Source organism: Stegostoma tigrinum, chromosome 11 (genome assembly GCF_030684315.1).
Source record: "Stegostoma tigrinum isolate sSteTig4 chromosome 11, sSteTig4.hap1, whole genome shotgun sequence".
NCBI classification, from domain to species: Eukaryota; Metazoa; Chordata; class Chondrichthyes; order Orectolobiformes; family Stegostomatidae; genus Stegostoma; species Stegostoma tigrinum.
In genome coordinates, this window is record NC_081364.1 from 776924 (window position 1) to 799999 (window position 23076).

The 23076-nt window shown below is 43.9% G+C and overlaps 1 protein-coding gene across 1 annotated transcript in view; it reads left to right on the forward strand.

Annotated features, from left to right (window-relative positions):
• Nucleotides 1-12567: 12567 nt before the first annotated feature.
• Nucleotides 12568-23076, forward strand: part of LOC125460327 (hyaluronidase-2) — a 35652-nt gene continuing 25143 nt past the window's right edge. Inside the window, exon 1 of the mRNA XM_048547695.2 lies at nucleotides 12568-12680. The gene's annotated coding sequence lies outside the window, so the exon portion shown is untranslated. The remainder of the gene's footprint in view (nucleotides 12681-23076) is intronic.

Consider the following 23076-nt stretch of genomic DNA (forward strand, 5'->3'; position numbering starts at 1 on the left):
AGGGTCCAGGCCCAAACATCAGCTTTCCCGCTCCTCTGCTGCTTGGCCTGCTGTGCTCATCCAGCTCTACACCTTGTTATCTAGGTAAAATTTACAAAAGCTTTGATAGTATTTGGAGTAAACCTACATTAAATTTGAAAGGTTAGGCAAAGTAATTTTGACCATTGGATGTGGGCATTAGCAGTATTACGGTGAGGTGACATTCTAATATTATTAACGCTGGACTGTTAATCCAGAGACCCAGGTAATTTTCTGAGGATCCGGGGTTGAATCCCACCACAGCAGATGGTACGTTTTGAATTCAAGAAAAACCTGTAATTAAGAGTCCAATGATGAACATGAAACCAATGCTGATTTTCAGAAAAAAATAACCCCACCTGGTTCACTAACGTCCTTTAGGGAAAGAAACAACCGTCCTTACTCGATCTGGCTTACTCGTGACTCCAGACCCATAGCAATGTGTTTGAATCTTAACTGCCATCCAGGCAATTAGGGACGGGTAAAAATGCTGACCTACTTGGTAATGACCAGTGCAATGGCTAAGCAAAGTCCTTTGCCATAAATAGATAAGCCATTGCTTTCTTTAAAGTTAGGGATATTACAAAAGAATTGTTAAATAAGTCTTCTTTAATTGAGATTCAACAAGCAAATCCAGTGTTAAGCAAATTAGGACAATCAGATCACACTAAAACCGACACAAAGGGTTTTCTGAAATGTTATTGTTTTGAAATCACAGACCTGAGGATAACAAATCATGAAGATAACATCTTGATCATGGATGATCATCCAACTCAGTAGCCTAGTCCTGCTTTCTCCCCGTAACTTTTGAGCCCATTCACCCCAAATGCTATATCTAGCCACCTCTGGAATGCAATCAATATTTTGGCATCAACTACTTCCTGTGGTAATGAATTCCACAGGCTCATCACTCTTTGGGTGAAGAACTATCTCCTCACCTCCGTCCGAAATGGTCTATCCCGAATTCTCATACTGTTACCCTCTGGTTCTGGACACATCCTCTGGGAACATCCTCCCTGCATCTACCTTGTCTTAATTGTCTATGAGAATCCCCCCTCATTCGTCTGAACTCCAGTGAAAACAATCCCAAGCTAGTCAATTTCTCCTCATACGTCAGACCCGCCATCCCCGGAATCAGCCTGGTAAACCTTCGCTGCCGTCCCTTGAGAGCAATAACATTCTTCCTCAGAAAAGGAGACCAAAGCTGCGCACAATATTCCAGGTGTGGTCTCACCAAGTCCCTGTATAACTGCAACAACACATCCCTATTGCTGTACTCGAAACCTCTGGCAATCAAGGCCAACATACCATTTGCTTTCTTTACCGCCTGCTGCAGCTACATGCTTACCTTCAGTGACTGGTGCACAAGGACACCCAGGTCCCACTACACACTCCCCACTCCCAATTTACAGTCATTCAGGTAGTAATCTGCCTTCTTGTTTTTGCTTCCAAAGAGAATAACCTCAATAATGTGATACATTAGATAGTGGTACTGCTCGGGTATTGTAAAGAAACATTGTGAGTAGCACATAACACCCAGATACTTGTGAGCGCATGGAATAGTTTGCCAGTGGTAGTTGTGGAAGCGGAGTCATTAGTGACATTTAAGCGACTGCTGGACATACACATGGACAGCAGTGAATTGAGGGGAATGTAGGTTAGGTTATTTTATTTTTGGATTAGGATTATTCCACGGCACAACATCATGGGCCAAAGGGCCTGTACTGGGCTATACTTTTCTATGTTCTATGTTCTATAACATCCCTATGGCTATACAGGTATACAAAACTTCAAGCATTGATAAACCAACATTTTTACTGGCCAGGTCCTCCTAAGGACATAGTGTAGTTCTGTAAAATCCTGAACATATGATCAAATTGGTACATTTCATACCTACTCCAGTTTTTGAAGAGCTGTTCATTAAACTGTTAGAAGATTGTGGTGGGCCATTAGTAAAAACCAAAACAGGACACCAGCTTATCCTTATAATTATTGATATAACTGCTCAAATTCCAGAAGTTATTTGTTTGAGAATAATAACAACTGAGGTAATGGTGGAAAATTAACTCATTTTTTCATTCATTACAGACCACTGATAGAAATATAGTCAAAACACAATTCCACTTTATGTTTAAAATTTTTCAAAGCATAATAAGCAACTTGAACATTAAACAATTGAAGTTTGAAACATTCTATCCAAAAAACAGGGAGCTTTAGAGAGACATGATATTAGACCATAAGACCTTAACATATAGGAGTGGAAGTAAGGTCATTCAGCCCATCAAGTCCACTCTGCCATTTAAATCATGGCTGATGGGCATTTCAACTCCACTTTCCTGCACTCTCCCCGTAGCCCTTGATTCCTTCTGAGATCAAGAATTTGTCGATCTCTGCCTTGAAAGCATCCAATGTCCCGGCCTCCACTGCACTCCGTGGCAATGAATTCCACAAGTCCACCACTCTCTGGCTGAAGAAATGTCATCTCATTTCAGTTTTAAATTGACCCCCTCTAATTTTAAGGCTGTGCCCATGGGTCCTAGTCTCCCCACCTAACGGAAACAACTTCCTAGCGTCCACCCCTTCTAAGCCATACATTATCTTGTAAGTTTCTATTAGATCTCCCCTCAACCTTCTAAACTCTAATGAGTACAATCCCAGGATCCTTAGCCGTTCATCATATGTTAAACCTACCATTCCAGGGATCATCCGTGTGAATCTCTGCTGGACATGCTCCAGGGCTAGTATGTCCTTCCTGAGGTGTGGGGCCCAAAACTGGACAGAGTATTCTAAATGGGGCCTAACTAGAGCTTTATAAAGTCTCAGAAGCACATCGCTGCTTTTATATTCCAACCCTCTTGAGATAAACGACAACATTACATTCACTTTCTTAATTACGGACTCTACCTGCAAGTTAACCTTTAGAGAATCCTGGACCAACACTCCCAGATCCCTTTGTGCTTCTGATTTGCGAATTTTCTCACCATTTAGAAAATAGTCCATGCCTGTATTCTTTTTTCCAAAGTGCAAAACCTCACATTGAATTTCATCAGCCATTTCCTGGACCTCTCTCCTAAACCGTCTAAATCTTTCTGCAGCTTCCCCACCTCCTCAGTACAACCTGCCTGCCCACCTATCTTCGTATCATCGGCAAACTTCACCAGAATGTCCCCAGTCCCTTCATCCAGATCATTAATATATAAAGTGAACAGCTGCAGCCCCAACACTGAACCCTGCGGGACACCGCTCGTCACCGGTTGCCATTCCAAAAAAGAGCCTTTTATCCCAACTCTCTGCCTTCTGTCAGATAGCCAATCCTCAAGCCAAGCCAGTAGCTCACCTCAAACACCATGGGCCCTCACCTTGCTCAGCAGCGTCCCGTGAGGCACCGTATCAAAGTCCTTTTGGAAGTCTAGATAGATGACATCTACTGGGTTTCCCTGGTCTAACATACTTGTTACCTCTTCAAAGAATTCTAACAGGCTTGTCAGGCACGACCTCCCCTTACCATATTGTCTGAAAACAATGGCTAAGATATCAGTTCTTCACTATCCTCAGAAGTGGGACAATGGGTTAGGTTTTCTGTTCTTTGCTAGCACAGTTCCCCAAATGATTCTGCTTGTTTTAGTGCATTTGAATGATTGACGGTCATGAGATACAAGGACAATTAAAATTGATCAAGAAGAGGTTTAGATGGTGGGAAGATTAATCTTCAATATTGAATTACATGTCGACATCTCTAAGCAGCCTCACAGATACACGCAAAGGAGTACAGGAAAATTTTAAAACTTCACAGGTAGAGTTGAAAGTGTGAGTAGACAAACATGCTATAATTAGGATATTTCAAATAGGTTATCGATGTGTTAATGTCATTACATGGTACAACTCTGAAAGTGAGATTCAGTAGTTCAGACAAGGTAATTAAAAGGTTTGGTAAAGTGAATTCTTTGGTAGACTTTCCAGTTGCAGGAAAAAGAAATGTGGAGGATGATGACAGTTTGAGTGAGATTAGAGATGAATAAGATTCACAAAGTGAACCTTATGCTATCCAATTAACTAACATGAAGAACAGGAACAGCTTGACACCACATTCTCATATTTAGGAGAAGCACAAAGGGCAGATCGAGTAGGATTCTTTGTGGAATTCAGGAAAAGAATATCTGCAAAGATAAACAACCTTAGCCAGATGTGATGTGAATGTATGGGAATCATTCTTATAGTTTAAGCCCAGAAAAACAAGATCAGATTAAAATAGAGAATTAATCCAAGCTATTAAATCACGTGATTGAAACTAAACAAAGCAGTTGGAATTCTCCAGTGCCATTGGTTCCTAAACCTGATTCGTCAACTGATTCTGCGTATATTACGGAAAAGTAAATGCAACAACAAAAATAGTTTCATACAAAATTCCACAATTCGAGGATTGTGTTGATTGGCTGACAGTGTTTAATTTCTCACTAACATCGATCATTGACGGGGTACGTTGACAACAAGAGTCAAAGACATATCAGATCTTGTTACAACAAACGGGTTGCATCAATGCTGAGACATGCCATTCAGAATTAACAATGTTCTAACTACGTCACAAAGATTTATGAACCACATCACACTGGTTATACATAATAATACGGTTTACTTAGACAATGTATTAATATACAGCAACACTGGGGAAGAAAATGTAATGTTATTCAATTTTATGAGACAAGAATTCTCCATATCTCTAGAAAAGATGAAATAAAGGTAGGTGTACTATCAAGAATGTAATGATGGAATATTTGGAGATGAAAGAAAAGGTTGTAAAACATTGTATACGTCTCTGGATGTGAGTTTGCTCGCTGAGCTGGAAGGTTAGTTTTCAGACGTTTCGTCACCATTCTAGGAAACATCATCAGTGAGCCTCCGGTAAAGCGCTGGTGTTATGTCCCGCTTTCTATTTATCTGTTTAGATTTCCTTATACGTCTTATTGTAAAGATATCATTTTATTGTATTTTGTTTAGTATCCTATGCATATTATAATTAAACAAATTTGGAAATTATGATTTGTTTTCCGAGAGTGGAGCCATGTTAGAAATACATGTATATTCAGGGACTATGAGAAACTGGAATATGGAGCAGATTAGCCATTTTAGGTTGAAGAGACCCTATCAAGTGAAGTTTTGGAAACAAAAATCGAAAGGTCAAAGAGAATTGTGAAATAGCAGCAGTTCAGTGCTTTTAGGAGAAAAAACTCCAAAGCACCTTGCAATAGAGAAAGGTCATTGATATTTTATGATCTTTAATGACTGGGCAACCAAACTTGGTATATCCTTGTGCTGTTTGTTGCCTAGCAACAGCCTTAGGGTTATATTGCGATAGGGTTAGCACAAACCATCCCTGTGCCAGTATGAGACAATCCTTAAAAAAAAAGCTAAAAGCTCACTCTCTCTCCCAGTGAAATAGTTTTCAACCTGATGAAGTTCCAAATATCAGGACTTCTGACTAGTTCCCATCTGAATCTGAAAACTAGTCTGAAGATCTTTTATCACTCTGTAACTGTCAACAATTGGATCTATTGACAGGGTTTTGACGAAACTGAGAGAAGTCAATCCATTCTAACACATGGGTATGGTTCTTTCGTCACACACCTTTTCAAACCCATGATAACTGTGCAATGTTGTGTTGTATTGTCATATCTGCGTAACACTGTGTGTTCGTGATAAATGGCCCACGGTTTAATTGTGTACAGTAAATTAGTTGATAGCCAGCCTCACTATATGTCTGAAGAATAAGTTTGAGTAAAAAGCATCAGTTACGTATAAGTACATTACAGAAACCTGGGAAAGTCTCTTTTGAGATAACAAGGTGTAGAGCTGGATGAACACAGCAGGCCAAGCAGACCGAAACATCAGCTTTCCTGCTCGTTAAATGCTGCTTGGCCTGCTGTGTTCATCCAGCTCTACACCTTGTTATCTCGGATTCTCCAGCATCTGCAGTTCCTATTATCTCTGAAAGTCTCTTTTGCTTTAGATTACAGTAATCACTTTCCATCAGTCCTGACCATCCAACAGTTCAGTGCTCACTCAGTACTGATCTTCGACAGTGCAACATACCCCAACACTAATCTTCCGACAGTGCAGCACTCCCTTAGCACTGACCCTTCCACAGTGCGGCACTCCCTCAGTATTGATCCTCCAGCAATGCAACTATCCCTCAGTACTGACCCTTCAACAATGCAAGTTTCCCTCAATTTTGACTCTCCACGCATGCAGCGCTCCATTAGTACTGACCCTCCGACAGTGCGGCACTCCCTCAGTCGTAATCTTCTAAGAATCCTTAGATTCTGGAAAAGTGTGAGAGGATTGGAAAACTGCTGTTATAACACAATTATTCAGATTGGAAGGTGACAAAGGACAGGTGACTACACATCAGTTAGCTTAATATGTGCTATTTAGAAAATGTGAAATAGTCTGTTATAAAGGATGGATGAGCAGAGCATTTAGAAATACTAAATACAATCAGACCAAATCAGTATGGGTTCATGAAAGGAAAATCATTCCTGACAAATTTATTAGAACTCTTTGTGGAGGTAACAAGTAGGTTAGATAAAGGGGAGCAGTGGATGTAATATATTTGGATTTCCAAAAGGTGTATGGTAAGGTACCATATGGTGTGCTAAATAATGAGATAGGAGCCTCTGGTGTTAGAGAGAGTAAAACCATTTGGAGAGAATGTTGGCTAATAAAAGGAGACTGAGCTAGGCTCATAGGGGTATTTTCAAAATAGTAACCTGTAACTAACAATGTGCCACAAGGATTAGTGTCAGGGCCACAATGATTTAAAATATGTATTAATGGCGTGGATGTGGTGAATGAATGCGGACAAGTTTGCAGATGGTACAACAGCAGGTGGGAAGGTAAGTGACAAGGATGACCCAAAGAGTCTGCAGAGGAATACACACAAGTTAAGCGAGTGGACAAAAACTTGACAGATGGAATACAGTGTGGGAAATATGAAGTCATGTCCTTTGACAGGAAGAATTGAAGAACTAAATAATTAAACAGAGAAAGATTGCAGCAAGCTGAAGGATTTGGGAGTTCTTTTGCATGAATCACAAAAAGTTAGCATCAAAGTTCAGTGAGTAATAGAGAAGGCAAATGGAATGTTGATCTTTAGTTCAAAGGATATGGAATATCAAAACAAGGAGGTCTTGTTATGCAAGGCACTGGTCAGGCCACAACTGGAATACTGTGAGCCTGTTTTGGGCACCTTTTCCAAGGAAAGATATACTGGCATTGGAGGCAATCCAGAGAAATTTCAGTAAACTGATTCTGGGTATAGAGGGCTGTGTTATGAGGAGACATTGAGTAGGTTGGCCTGTACTCATTGGAGTTTAGAAGAATGAGAGGCGACCTTATGGAAACATACAGGATTCTTAATGGATTTGACAGGGTTGATGTGAAAAGGTTTTTTCGCCTTGTGGAAGTGTCTAGGACCAGAAGGCATCATTTCAGAATGAAGGGTTGATGGGGAGGAATTTCTTCTCTCAGAGGGGAGTGAATATGTGGAATTCTTTACTGCAGAGAGCAGTCGAGGGTGGGTCATTAAATATATTCAAAGTTGAGATAGTCAGATGTTTAATCTGTAAGAGAATCAAAGGTTATAGGGAAAAGGTGGGAGGGTGGAATTGAAGATTATTAGGTTAGCCAAGATCTCATCAAGCAGACTTGATGGGCTGAATAGCCTGGTTCTGCTTTTACATCTTACAATCTAATTTTCCTGTCTGTGCTGATATTATCTATTTCAGCTATTTCTGGAGTTTGTGCTTTTCCTCTAATGTTTGGAGATTTTTGAATTAAGCTCTCTCCCACTGTTGCCGCGAATATAGATCGGAGAAACTGGGATTGTTTTCCTTGGAGCAGAGAAGCTTGAGAACAGATTGATCAAGTGTTAAAGATCATGTTGTGTCTGGACAGGATAAATACTGAGGAACTGTTCCCAACTGTGAAAGGACCAAGATGAGAGGGCAGAGATTTAAAGTTATTAATAAAAGCAACACGAGAGGAAACTTTCTTCACTCAGTGAGTGGTTAGAGTTTGAAATTTTCTGCCTGATGGTGCGGGGGAGGACAGTTCAATTAAGACAAACCAACAAGGGGATAGAAAGATGGAACCATAGAAAACCAGAACAGGAGGAGGCTGGTCAGCCCTGCAAGCCTGCCCCACTATTCAGTATGATTCAATATCCTGTTCCTGTTTCCCCCCCCAGGCCCATTGATCCCTCTTGTCCCGAGAACTATATCCAACTCCTTCCTGAAAACTGTTGACTGTTGTTCAAAAAGGAACAATGTGCAGAGTTAAGTTAGGAGGCAGGAGGATTTACTGAATGAACTACTGATTCGGAGACCCAGCACAGATATGATGGATTGAAGGACTTAATTTTTTTTGCTGTAACAATTCTATGTTACTGTAAACCTGAAATGATTTGAATTTACCCCCTGTTGTAAAACAGATACACAGGAAGATTCCAGAATATCAGCTTATGATTCAGCAGGAAGCTGGGGAATGAGAAGAGATGGATGAGCGATGTGGCAGTCACTTACCCTAATCCCAAGCCTAGCCTGGCTCTGTGGAGGCTTGGTGTAACATGCAGTAGTTTGGCATTGGGAGGATGAGGCAGAGGCCATTGGGAAAAGGGGGTCAAGGGGAGGGCCTGTTCCACCTGAGAGTTGTCTCTTCTTATTTACTGGGCAGCGGGGATAGAGGCGAGGTCACTGCACAGAGTGGCCTCTGCTCATTCTTTTCTTTTCTCAAGGCAAAGTCATTACTGGAAGTACAGAACATTGGTGCCCCTTCACCCATTGTTCTGAGAGATGTTGAATGGGTGATCAGCCATGATCATAATGAATGGTGGTGCTGGCTTGAAGGGCCGAATGGCCTACTCCTGCACCTATTGTAAGTTGTCTATTGTCTTTCCCAGCAGTTTCACAGAAAACAAGTGTCTAATTCAGCCACACTAGAGGGTCAGTTTGAGCCAGTACATTGCTGTGGGACTGGAATCACATAGAGGCCCAGATCGGCTACAGGAAACTGATGTTGGACAGCAATCCAACTGTTTCTTGGAAATTTTTACTGAGATCAGCACAGCTGGGATTTTAACCATGGCCGTAGAGTCACAGAGTCATACAGCATAGAAACGGACCTCTCGGCCCACCACGTCTTTACCAACCAACAAACACCAAACTACAGTAACCCCATTTACCTGCTTTTAATTCAGTCTTCTGTGCCCTGCCAATGTATGTGTTTAACCAGGTGCTACTTAAATGTTACGAGAGTACCTGTCCCCACTAACCTCTGAGACAGCACCTTCCATATTTCTACCACACTCTGGCCAGAAACAAAGTTTCTTCAGATCTCCTCTAACACTATTGCTCCTCCCCTTAAACTTACGCCCCCTGGTCTTCGACATGTCTGCCTTGAGGAAAAGATTCTTATGATCTACTCTGTCTATGCCTCTCATAACCTTGTCTACCTCATTCAGATCACCTTCAGCCTCCTCAGCTCCAGGGAAAACAAAGCCAGCCAATCCAGTTTCTCCTCATCACTGAGACTTTCCATCCCAGCCGACATCCCAGAGAATCTCCTCTGTGACCTCTGCAGTGCAAACGCATCCATGGTGCTGTGGAGATTCAGTCCTCAGAATCCCATCTAACCAGCTCACCCATCAGGAACCCATCATTCTACCCATTAAGCAGGAGGGTGAAAAGTGAATAGAAATGACAGGGACAGCATGTTTGAGGCATTATTACAGAGGACATCATTACTATCTGGCCTGTGAGGGACGGATCTGTGTGAGTCACAATCCCTTAAGAAGCCCCCTCCCTTTTCCAGGATTATCTCCAGGCAGCTCCCACCTGCTTCCACAACCACTCATCAGTTTCCTTTCCAATTGAACTGCCTCAGCACTCACAGGGAGAAACCACCAAAACAAGCTGCTGTTGGCAAAACTCATTTCCTTCTTCCAGGCTGTGATCTGTGCTGTGTAATATCCTTCCTGATCCATTTACGTACTCCCTCTGATAAGATTCTCTGACAGTTAAATAAGATTGCCTCCCTTCTTCTTCCTCCCTGTACAAGCCTTAGTTCTTTGCCCACCTCCTGCAATCAAGGCAACAGACTGGGAATGGGCACTGAAGATCCTTGCTCCTTGGCTGACCGCTATGGGCATGTTACAGGCTCCCAGGGTGTTATTGCTGCACCTGTCCTTTGCAAAGGTGTCAGTTGGTACTAACTGGAATTTGTAAGCTCAAATCCCACCAGGTCCAAATCATTCATGGTCTAACTGAATGATAGAACAGATGTGGAATGGTCCCTTTCTGATTCTCTATTCCTACCCATGACCTCATTCTCAGAATATGTATGTATATTTAAAAAAACATTCTTTCACAGGATATGAGTTATAAAGCCTCTCAGCCGAAAACATTTGCCTCATGAAGAAGGTTCATTGACCCTTCCCTTTGGCTATTGAGGCAATGGGCAGTAACAGCACCCATATCAGTGCAGCCCTTACCCCCAGCTAACCTCCAAACATTGGAGGTAAAATCTGAATGCCTTCAGTTTGGATGTTGGTGAAGGACAGTAAACTCAGAAACACAAAATTGTCTGTCCACCTGTTCAATGCTCATTGCCAACCAAATTCTCTAAATTTTGCTCAGTTGACTTACTGCCCCTCCTGTCAACTCGACTCCTCCTGCCCCAAACTCTACCCACATGCCCGCTCCTCTATGCAAACCCCATCTCACGGTCTCCCAATTCCAACCTAGTCCCCATCCCTGTCTCAAACCTACTCCACTCACCAAGCAACTCCATCCCACCCAGCCCAAATCCACCTAGGCCTCACCATGCCTATGCCCTACCCTGCCTGACCTGACCACATACATGCAAACCTGCTGAATTGTGGGCTATTGTGGGACACAGAGGGAAAATTAAATCTTCATGTTCTACTCTTGTTGACAACACAATACCCCATAAAGTCACCTCCTTTTAATTTCCACTAATTCTTGTAATTTCTCAACGAAGCTTCAACTTCAGCCAGTTCGTGCCTCAAGGCTGAGAGGGTGTACTCAGGTTATAGTGGGAAATGAAGAATGACAGAGGCACCATCTTCCCAAGGGGCCGTTCAGAGTGGGCAACAAGTAGAGCTTTGCTAGTGATGCCCACATTCCAGGAAAGAAAAGGATCACCACAGGCAAGATGAGACAAAATGACAATGTATTTTTTGATCAGCGTGTTATGGACTCTCAAAAAGACTTTCTTTAGACAACTTCTACACAAACTGAGAGATACTTCAGTTCTTGATTTGTCCGATCCAGCAGTATATATTTTGAGATTAATGGCCTTGGAGCTTGTTACTAATTTGGCTCCAAATGTCAGCATGAATCAGGAAAGGAATCTGTCATTACATCTTAGGTCTTCTTCTGGTTTCTCTCTTCGCTCCTCTTACTGATTTACTCCCTCACCGTTACTCTCCGCCCTGTCCTCCATCCTTTCTTCTGGTTTCACTAACCTGGCTTCTCCTCTGCCCTGTGGGAATGAATGTGGTCACCTTTAAACAGGGATCATGAACTTCTCAAACAGTCAATTCATGGATTCAATCTCTAAATGAAGAAGAAACTTGGGAACCATAAGGGAATGGGGGAGGGGATTTTTGAAGAAGGGTCTCGACCCAAAATGTCAAACTTGCCTGCTCCTCTGAAGCAGCTTGGCCTGCTATATTTGCCCAGCTTCACACTGTGTTATCTCAGATTCCCCAGCATCGGCAGTTCCTACTATCTCTGTAACAATCGGGGAATAATTAGACGCTGCATTGGGATCTGCACATGGATAAGTAAAAAGAGGCCCAAATGCCTCTCCTCAGTTGCAATCATCCTGCGAGTGATGCCGGTGACAGGTTTATGGTGTTGTAGCAAGAAGTAATGATGACCAGAGCAGTTTGTTAGAATATTTGGTGTGTGTGTGTGTGTGTGTGTGTGTGTGTGTGTGTGTGTGTGTGTGTGTGTGTGTGTGTGTGTGAGTGAGAGAGAGAGTGAGAGAGAGAATGATGGTATGTGCCGTTGCATGTTGTATGAGGGTGGAGATTGTTGGTCAGCTGGTGAAGACAGGTTAGGTGATGCTGTGTGGGCTTGGGGTAATGTGGGAGGAGGTTGGGAGTGAGTGCCAGGGTACTGTGGGGGTGTCAGAGTGAAGTTTAAGGCGGTTGAAGATGGATTTATGGGTAAGAGCAATCTGGAATCCAGTCTGACACATGGAGTTCTGTCCCACTCTGTCTCTGAGATCAGTTACAGCAGAGATTTCTCTTTCTGAATTTAAACTTTACTTCAGGATGAGTGACCCAGTTAGTGGCAACATTAGGTGGGAGGTGTGAAGTAGCAGAGAGCAGAATGGGCTGACAGCTTCCTTTAGAGACAGCTCTGGTTTAACTGCTCTGTCCTCCTCAGGATTTGGGTGGGTTGATGGATATCAGTAAGTAAAGAATGATCAGCATTTCACTTGTCCTCAGCAGGAAACTGGACTGACGCAGAAGGAAATGGCTTTTCGTTGGAAGTGGAACTTCTGAATCTTATGGTAAAAGGCAAAGTGCAGTTAGTTGACTCAGTGTGTGCGCACACAGGACCGAACAGAGCCAGCAGGTAGGAACTCTCTGAATTTCATCCGCTCTTTATCATGCACTCTTCCTCACAACATCTGCAGCATTGTATGTTGCGATTTCACTCAATTAGTAATTAGCTCAGTGAATCATACTTAAAAGTGGATATAAACTGGATTGTATCAGTAAAAGGCAAAGATCTGCAGACATTTGAATTTTAAAGAAAACAAAAGACATAGGAGAACATGTGACCAAATAAAACTTTTTATTCACTCACAGGACGTGGGTGTTGCTGGTGGGCTCAGCATTTATTGTCTGCCCGTAGTTGCCCCTTGAGAAGGTGGGGGTGAGTTTCCTTCTTGAACCGCTGCAGCCCAACCCACAATGTCTTTTAGAAGGGAATCCCAGGATTTTGACCCAGTGACAGTAAAGGAACAGCAATATATTTCCAAGTCAGGATGGCAAGTGCCTTGGAGGGGAACTTGCAGGATGTGGTGTTCCCATAAATCTATCAGTGACAAATGGGGTGAATGTTGAAAGTGTGAATGGGATGTTGACCAAGTTACTTTGTCCTGGATGGTGTCAACCTTCTTGAGTGTTGTTGGAGCTGCACCAATCCAGATAAGTGGGGAGTATTCCATCACACACCTGACTTGTGCTTTGTAGCTAGTGGATGGGCTTTGTGGAGTCAGGAGGGGAGTTATTTGTTGCAGGATTCATAGACTGCAGGCGTCACACAGCGGTGATCACGAGCAGATTGAGGTGACATTTTAATCTCAACTCTTCATGAAAATTCAGGAAAATGTGAGGTGCTGCATTTTGGAAAGGCAAATCATGACAGGACTTATACACTTAATGGTAAGGTCCTGGGGAGGACTGAACTCCTGGTCCTGAACAAAGAGACCTTGGAGTGCAAGATCATATTTCCTTGAAAGTGGAGTCACAGTTGGATAGGACAGTGAGGAAGACATTTGGTATGGTTTCCTTTATTGGTCAGTGCACTGAGTATAGGAGTTGGAAGGTCATGTTGCGGCTGTACAGGACATTGATTAGGCCACTATTGAAATACTGTGTGCAATTCTGGTCTCCCTGTGATAGGAAGGATGTTGTGAAACTTGAAAGAGTTCAGAAAATACTTGCAAGGAAGTTGCACAGTTGGAGAGTTTGAGCTATGGGGAGAGGCTGAACAGACTGGGGCTATTTTCCCTGAAACATCAGAGGCTGAGGGGTGACCTTGTAGAGGTTTATAAAATCATGGGGGACATGGATAGGGTAAATAGACAAGGTCTTTTCACCAGGGTGGGTGAGTCCAAAGCTAGGGGACATAGGTTTAAGGTGAGAGGGGGAAGATTTAAAAGGGACCTAAGGGGCAGCTTTTTCACGTAGAGGGTGGTGCGGGTATGAAATGAGCTGCCAGAGGAAATGGTGGAGGCTGGTACAATTACAACATTTAAAAGGCATCTGAATGGTGTATGAACAGTTGTGTTCAGAGGGGATATTGGCCAAGTGCTGGCAAATGGGATTAGATGAATTTCAGATACCTGGTCAGCGTGGGCAAGTTGGACCAAAGGGTCTGTTTCCATGCTGTACATCTCTATGGCTATAATTAATCAATCTGAAGATTAGCTCTACTCTCTTCACGACAGTTATTGGCAGTGTGGCCAAACTAATTCTCACGTCTTCCCTTCCCAATCAACTACTGTGGCCTGGAGTCTCTCTGGTCTCAGTGGCTCAGTGGTTAGCACTGCAGCCTCACAGTGCCAGGGACCCGGGTTCGATTCCAGCCTCGGGTGACTGTGTCTGTGAGGAGTTTGCACATTCTCCCCGTGTCTGCGTGGGTTTCCTCCGGGTGCCCCAGTTTCCTCCCACAGCCCAAAGATGCGCAGGTTAGGTGGATTGGCCATGCTAAATTGCCTGTAGTGTTCAAGGGTGTGTGGGTTTTTAGGGGTGGGTCTGGGTGGGATGCTCCAAGGAGTGGTGTGGACTTGTTGGGCCAAAGGCCCTGTTTCCACACTGTAGGGATTCTAATCAAATATCTTCATTTTCACATCACAGCCTCCATCCCCTGAACATCAGCTCCCACCCTATCCCTGATGCTGCAACAAAACATTAACAACCTTAGTTAACCTGACATAGGCTTCCAATCACAAACCATGCCATCCCTAAATCCGAGATAACAAGGTATAACAAGGTACTGAGACTTGGTTGAGGGAAGGACATGATCGGCAACTAGTTGTCCCAGGATATCGATGCTTCAGGTGGGATAGAGAGGGAGGTAAAAGGGGTGGAGGAGTTGCAGTAATGGTCAAAGACGATATCACAGCCGCACTGAAGGAGGGCCCCATGGAGGACTCAAGCAGTGAGGCAATATGGGTAGAACTCAGAAATAGGAAGGATGCAGTAACAATGCTGGGGCTGTACTACAGGCCTCCCAACAGCGAGCGTGAGATAGAGGTACAAATATGTAAACAGATAATGGAAAGGTGTAGGAGAATCAGGGTGATGGTGATGGGAGATTTTAATTTTCCCAACATTGATTGGGATTCACTCAGTGTTAGGGGTCAAGATGGAGCAGAATTTGTAAGGTGTGTCCAGGAGGGTTTTCTAGAGTAGTATGTATGTAGTCCAACTCGGGAAAGGGCCATACTGGACGTGGTGCTGGGGAATGAACCCGGCCAGGAGGTTGATATTACAGTAGGGGACTACTTTGGAAATAGCGACCACAATTCCGTAAGTTTTACAATACTCATGGACAAGGATGGGAGTGGTCCTAAAGGAAGAGCACTAAACTGGGGGAAGGCCGAGTATGCCAAGATTCGGCAGGATCTGAGGAATGTAGATTGGGAGAAACTGTTTGAAGGTAAATCCACATTTGATATGTGGGAGGCTTTTAAAGAGAGGTTGATTAGTGTGCAGGAGAGACATGTTCCTGTGAAAATGAGGAATAGAAATGGCAAGATTAGGGAGCCATGGATGACAGGTGAAATTGTGAGACCAGCCAAGAGAAAAAAGGAAACATACATTCAGAGGGAGGTTCTTCACCCAGAGAGTTGTGAGCGCATGGAGTAGTTTACCAGTGGTAGTCTTGGAAGCGGAGTCATTAGTGACATTTAAGCGACTGCTGGACATGCACATGGACAGCAGTGAATTGAGGGGAATGTAGTTTAGGTTATTTTATTTTTGGATTAGGATTATCCCATGGCACAACATCGTGGGCCGAAGGGCCTGTACTGTGCTGTACTTTTCTATGTTCTACATGAGGTCGAGGTGACTGAAGACATAGAACATAGAACATTACAGCACAGTACAGGCCCTTCGGCCCTCGATGTTGTGCCAACCTGTCATACCGATCTCAAGCCCATCTAACCTACACTATTCCATGTACGTCCATATGCTTGTCCAATGACAACTTAAATGTACCTAAAGTTGACGAATCTACTACCGTTGCAGGCAAAATGTTCCATTCCCTTACTACTCACTGAGTAAAGAAACGACCTCTGACATCTGTCCTATATCTTTCACCCCTCAATTTAAAGCTATGCCCCCTCGTGCTCACCGTCACCATCCTAGGAAAAAGGCTCTCCCTATCCACCCTATCAAACCCTCTGATTATTTTATATGTTTCAATTAAGTCACCACTCAACCTTCTTCTCTCTAACGAAAACAGCCTCAAGTCCCTCAGCCTTTCCTCGTAAGACCTTCCCTCCATACCAGGCAACATCCTAGTAAATCTCCTCTGCACCCTTTCCAAAGCTTCCACATCCTTCTAATAATGCGGTGACCAGAACTGTACACAATACTCCAAGTGCGGCTGCACCAGAGTTTTGTACAGATTCACCATAACCTCTTGGTTCCGGAACTCGATCGCTCTATTAGTAAAAGCTAAAACACTGTATGCCTTCTTAACAGCCCTGTCAACCTGGGTGGCAACTTTCAAGGATCTGTGTACATGGACACCGAGATCTCTCTGCTCATCTACACTACTAAGAATCTTACCATTAGCCCTGTACTTTGCCTTCCGGTTACTCCTACCAAAGTGCATCACCTCATACTTGTCAGCATTAAACTCCATTTGCCACCTCACAGCCCAGCTCTGCAGCTTATCTATGTCTCTCTGCAACCTACAGCATCCTTCATCACTATCCACAACTCCACTGACCTTAGTGTCGTCTGCAAATTTACTAACCCATCCTTCTACGCCCTCATCCAGGTCATTTATAAAAACGACAAACAGCAGTGGACCCAACACCGACCTTTGCGGTGCACCACTAGTAACTGGTCTCCAGGATGAACAATTTCCCATCAACTACCACCCTCTGTCTTCTTTCGGAAAGCCAATTTCCGATCCAAACTGCTATATCTCCCACAATTCCATTCCTCCGGATTTTGTACAATAGCCTATTGTGGGGAACCTTATCGAACGCCTTGCTGAAATCCATATACACCACATCAACCGGTTTACTCTCATCTACCTGTTTGGTCACCTTCTCAAAGAACTCAATAAGGTTTGTGAGTCATGACCTTCCCTTCACAAAACCATGCTGACTATCCCTAATAAATTTATTCTTTTCTAGATGATTACAAATCCTATCTCTTATAACTTTTTCCAACGCTTTACCAACAACTGAGGTGAGGTTCACTGGTCTATAATTACCAGGGTTGTCTCTACTCCCCTTCTTGAACATGGGAACCACATTTGCTATCCTCCAGTCATCTGGCACTATTCCTGTAGACAATGACGAGTTAAAGATCAATGCCAAAGGCTCGGCAATCTCCTCCCTGGCTTCCCAGAGGATCTGAGGATAAATCCCATCCAGCCCAGGGGACTTATCTGTCTTCACCCTCTGTAGGATTTCTAATACCTCTTTCTTGTGAACCTCAATCCCACCTAGTCTAGTAGCCTGTATCTCAGTATTCACCTCGACAACATTGTTGTTTTCTAGAGTGAATACTGTCGAAAAATATTCATTTAGCACTTCCCCTATCTCATCTGACTCCACACACAACTTACCACTACTATCCTTGATTGGGCCTAATCTTACTTTCATCATTCTTTTATTCCTTAAATACCAGACAATTAATTTAAATTAAAGACAGACGAAGCTTTGCAAGAATATCGGGAATGTAGAGTGAATCTGTAAAAAGGGATTAAGAGGGCTAAGAGAGGACATGAGATATTGCTGGCAAACATGGTGAAGGAATATCCTAAAGCCTTTTGTTCATATATAAAGAGCAAGAGGGTAACTAGAGAAAGGATTGGCCCACTTAAGGACAAAGAAGGAAAGTTATATGTTGAGTCAGAGAAAATGGGTGACATTCTTAATGAGTACTTTGCATCGGTATTCACCAAGGACAGGGACATGACGGATGTTGAGGTTAGGGATAGATGTTTGCTTAGTCTAGGTCAAGTTGACATAAGGAAGGAGGAAGTGTTAGGTATCCTAAATGACATTAAGGTGGACAAGTCTCCAGGTCGGGATGGGATCTTTCCCAGGTTACTGAAGGAAGCGAGAGAGGAAATAGCCAGGGCCCTAACAGATATCTTTGCAGTGTCCTTAGACACGGGTGAGGTCCCAGAGGACTGGAGACTTGTTAATGTTGTCCCCTTGTTTAAGAAGGGCAGCAAGGATAATCCAGGTAATTATCGACCGGTGAGCCTGACGTCAGTGGTAGGGAAGCTACTAGAGAAGATACTGAGGGATAGGATCTGTTCCCATTTGGAAGAAAATGGGCTTATCAGTGATAGGCAACATGGTTTTGTACAGGGAAGGCCATGTCTTACCAACTTAATAGAATTCTTTGAGGACGTGACAAAGTTGATTGATGAGGGAAAGGCTGTAGATATCATATACATGGACTTCAGTAAGGCTTTTGATAAGGTTCCCCATGGCACGCTGATGGAGAAAGTGAAGTCACATGGGGTCCAGGGTGTGCTAGCTAGATGGATAAAAAACTGGCTGGGAAACAGGAGACAGAGGGTAGTAGTAGAAGGGAGTTTCTCAAATTGGAGACCTGTGACCAGTGGTGTTCCACAGGGATCTGTGCTGGGACCACTGTTGTTTGTGATATATGTAAATGATCTGGAAGAAGGTGTAGGTGGTCTGATCAGCAAGTTTGCTGATGACTCTAAGATTGGTGGAGTAGCTGATAGTGAAGGGGACTGTCAGAGACTACAGCAGAATATAGATAGACTGGAGAGTTGGGCAGATAAATAGCAGATGGAGTTCAGTCCATGCAAATGCGAGGTGATGCATTTTGGAAGATCAAATTCAAGGGCAAACTATACAGTAAATGGAAAAGTCCCAGGGAAAATTGATGAACAGAGAGATCTGGGTGTTCAGGTCCATTGTTCCCTGAAGGTGACAACGCAGGTCAATAGGGTGGTCAAGAAGGCATATGCCATGCTTTCCTTCATTGGGCAGGGTATTGAGTACAAGAGTTGGCAGGTCATGTTGCAGTTGTATAGGACTTTGGTTCGGCCACATTTGGAGTACTGTGTACAGTTCTGGGTCACCACATTACCAAAAGGATGTGGATGCTTTGGAGAGGGTGCAGAGGAGGTTCAGCAGGATGTTGCCTGGTATGGAGGGTGCTAGCTATGAAGAGAGGTTGAATAGATTAGGATTATTTTCATTAGAAAGACAGAGATTGAGGGGGGACCTGATTGAGGTCTACAAAATCATGACGGGTATAGACAGGGTGGATAGCAAGAAGCTTTTTCCCAGAGTGGGGGACTCAATTACTAGGGGTCATGAGTTCAAAGTGAGAGGGGAGAAGTTTAAGTGGGATATGCGTGGAAAGTTCTTTACACAGAGGGTGGTGGATGCCTGGAACACGTTGCCAGCAGAGGTGGTAGACGCAGACACAATAGTGTCTTTTAAGATATATTTGGACAGGTACATGGATGGGCAGGGAGCAAATGGACACAGACCCTTAGAAAATAGATGACAGGTTAGACAGAGGATCTTGATCGGCGCAGGCTTGGAGGGCTGAAGGGCCTGTTCCTGTGCTGTAGGTTTCTTTGTTTCTTTGTATTTGTTTCTTTGTATAAAGCTGGATGAACACACCAGGCCAAGCAGTATCAGAGAAGCAGGAAGGCTGACGTTTCGGGTCTGAACCCTTCTTCAGAAATAGGGGAGGGAAAGGGGGTTCTGAAATAAATAGGGATTGGGGGGAGGCGGATTGAAGAAGGATAGAGGAGAAGATAGGTGGAGAGGAGATAGATCTGTCAAAGAAGTGGGGATGGAGCCGGTATGTGGGGAGGTGGGGATGGGATAGGTCAGTCCGGGGAGGGCCGACAGGTCAGGGGGGTGGGATCAGGTTAGTCGTTCGGAGATGGGGTGGGGCTTGACGAGGGAGGAGGGGATAGGTAGGATGAATGACAGGTTAGGGAGGCAGGGACCAGCTGGGTTGGTTTTGGATTGCGGTCGGTGGAGGGGCGATTTTCCCTAAATCCATCTACTTTCCCTGCCAAAATATCACCAAGCACCATCTCATCTCAGTCGATCTACTGCTAAAATCTCCTCCAGCCCCTAGGCCCCTCCTACCCCTGACACCTGCATCAGGCTTAGAATCCCACAGTGTCGGAGGGTCAGTGCTGAGGGAGCGCCGCACTTTCGGAGGGCCAGTGTTGAGGGAGTGCCGCACTGTCAGTGAGTCAATACTAAAGATGAACTGCCACACTGTTGGAAGTACTACTTTACATATGAGATGAATAGCTATCGCCCATTCTGTCTTCTCAAGTGAAGGTATGGAGTGCTCTGTACAATGTGATGAAGTGCTGGATATTTCTCAGGAGAGTCATGAGGTCAATAACCATCCTTCACCTAAGATGGTAGCTATGATGTGGAGGTGCCGGTGTTGGACTGGGGTGGGCAGGGTCAGAAATCACACAACACCAGGTTATAGTCTAACAGGTTTATTTGAAAACACAAACTTTCGTTGCCTTGCTCTGAAGAAGAAGCAAGGCTCTGAAAGCTCGTGTTTTCAAATAAACCTGTGGTACTATAACCTGGTGACATGTGATTTCTGACCTTGTCAACAAAAATCAACAAATTATACGTTCCTTAACTTGGGGCTGTCTGTGGGATCTTTCTGTGTACAATGTGATGGCTGTGTTTCTGGTAATCATATCATTAATTTGGGACTACATTATTGACTGAATTAAAAGGGAAGGCACTATCTGAAACCAAATTCCTCACGAGTGCTCATTTCCCTTGCAGAGCTCAAAGTTGTCCAATTAGTTCATTTAGTGTGGGCTTGGACAGGAAGTGACCAGTTGAGTTGTTAACTTGGAGCAGCAGGAGTTCAAATGCTGTGTAGTCTGATTTCCTGTCAGGTTAATACCAGATGCCAGGCTTCCTGCTTTTCAAAGCAACTGGTGTACTCTTGGCAACAGCTTCACATTGACACTCCCTGCAGCCTCGGATAATAAGTCAATCATTCAATAAATCTTGGAAGATGCTACACAATTGAATGAAATAATAGCTCACTAATGGGGAGAACCCTCACACATTCCAAAGCAATGGGCTCCCTCACATTGGAGCAGATTTTCTGATGGTCAGGCAGTCGTTATTCCAGATTAGATGGGAGTTGCTTATGGAGACCCTGTGGGATGCTCATCCCAGCAGATCCTAGTGGAATTGCCTGGGAAATTGAATCTTCCACTGGCCAATTTCTCAATGCCGGGTATCCTCTGAAAGTATCCATTAAAATCAGAGAATTTAGAACATAGAACATAGAACATAGAACAGTACAGCACAGAACAGGCCCTTCAGCCCACAATGTTGTGCCGACCATTGATCCTCATGTATGCACCCTCAAATTTCTGTGACCATATACATGTCCAGCAGTCTCTTAAATGACCCCAATGACCTTGCTTCCACAACTGCTGCTGGCAACGCATTCCATGCTCTCACAACTCTCTGCGTAAAGAACCTGCCTCTGACATCCCCTCTATACTTTCCACCAACCAGCTTAAAACTATGACCCCTCGTGCTAGCCATTTCTGCCCTGGGAAATAGTCTCTGGCTATCAACTCTATCTATGCCTCTCATTATCTTGTATACCTCAATTAGGTCCCCTCTCCTCCTCCTTTTCTGCAATGAAAAGAGACCGAGCTCAGTCAACCTCTCTTCATAAGATAAGCCCTCCAGTCCAGGCAGCATCCTGGTAAACCTCCTCTGAACCCTCTCCAAAGCATCCACATCTTTCCTATAATAGGGTGCCCAGAACTGGACGCAGTATTCCAAGTGCCGTCTAACCAAAGTTTTATAGAGCTGCAACAAGATCTCACGACTCTTAAACTCAATCCCCCTGTTAATGAAAGCCAAAACACCATATGCTTTCTTAACAACCCTGTCCACTTGGGTGGCCATTTTAAGGGATCTATGTATCTGCACACCAATTTGGGTATTTAATTCAAAATTAAGTAGAATAGTTACTCAGGAAAAGTTACACTACTAAACACAGTTTCTCAGGAGCTAAAATTATTTAGAGATTCCCATGTACTTCACTTGCCGTTAACTACACGTCCCCAAAGCCTGACTCAACTCACCTGGGATTGACCCTGAGACCCACAAAGCCGATCCCCTTGCCAGAACCTGGCCCAATCTCCTCAGATGTGACATCCTCTCTTCCCATCACACATCCCGCACCCCCCCACCCCGCTACCAATCAGTCTTCAACATTTATCTGCCACTTTGCATCCTACCCCAACCTAGCTGTCACTCTACCCACCTAGTACCCTCCATACCTGGCACCTCATCCACCGGATACTTTACTTACCTGGTAGCATAGCCCCAACCCATGTGGTACCCAGCTCTTCAGTGCTGCAGCACTCCACTCACCCTCGTGTACTTCCCCATTGTCAGCAGCTATCAAAGCGTTTGTCAGGACCTTTCAATACCGGAAGGCAGCAAGTGGTTGCTGTGAGAAGGGAGAAAGGTTTACCGTCCTCTGACTGTTTTACACGACGAGAGGACTGTCAGAATGGAAGGGCAGCTGCTCGCTTCTCACAGAGCCCCGAGTAGAGTTTCCCCTCAAAAATGCAGAGCTCTCTTTTCATGTAATAATGAAGGACCAGAGTGACAACCTGCGTGGGATTAGCACTTGCAGTCCAATATATTCCAGGCAGCAATGTTTATCTTTGAAATAAAAGCTAAATACTGCAGAAGCTGGAAATCTGAAGGAAAAACTAAATGTTGGAGAAAGTCTGGCAGCATCTATGGAGACAGAAACAGAAACATAAATGATTTGGAGGAAGGTGTGTGTGGTCTGATCAGCAAGTTTGCAAATGATACTAAGATTGGTGGAGTAGCTGATAGTGAAGGGGACTGTCAGAGATTACAGCAGAATATAGATAGATGGGAGAGTTGGGCAGATAAATGGCAGATGGAGTTCAATCCGGGCAAATGCGAGGTGATGCATTTTGGAAAATC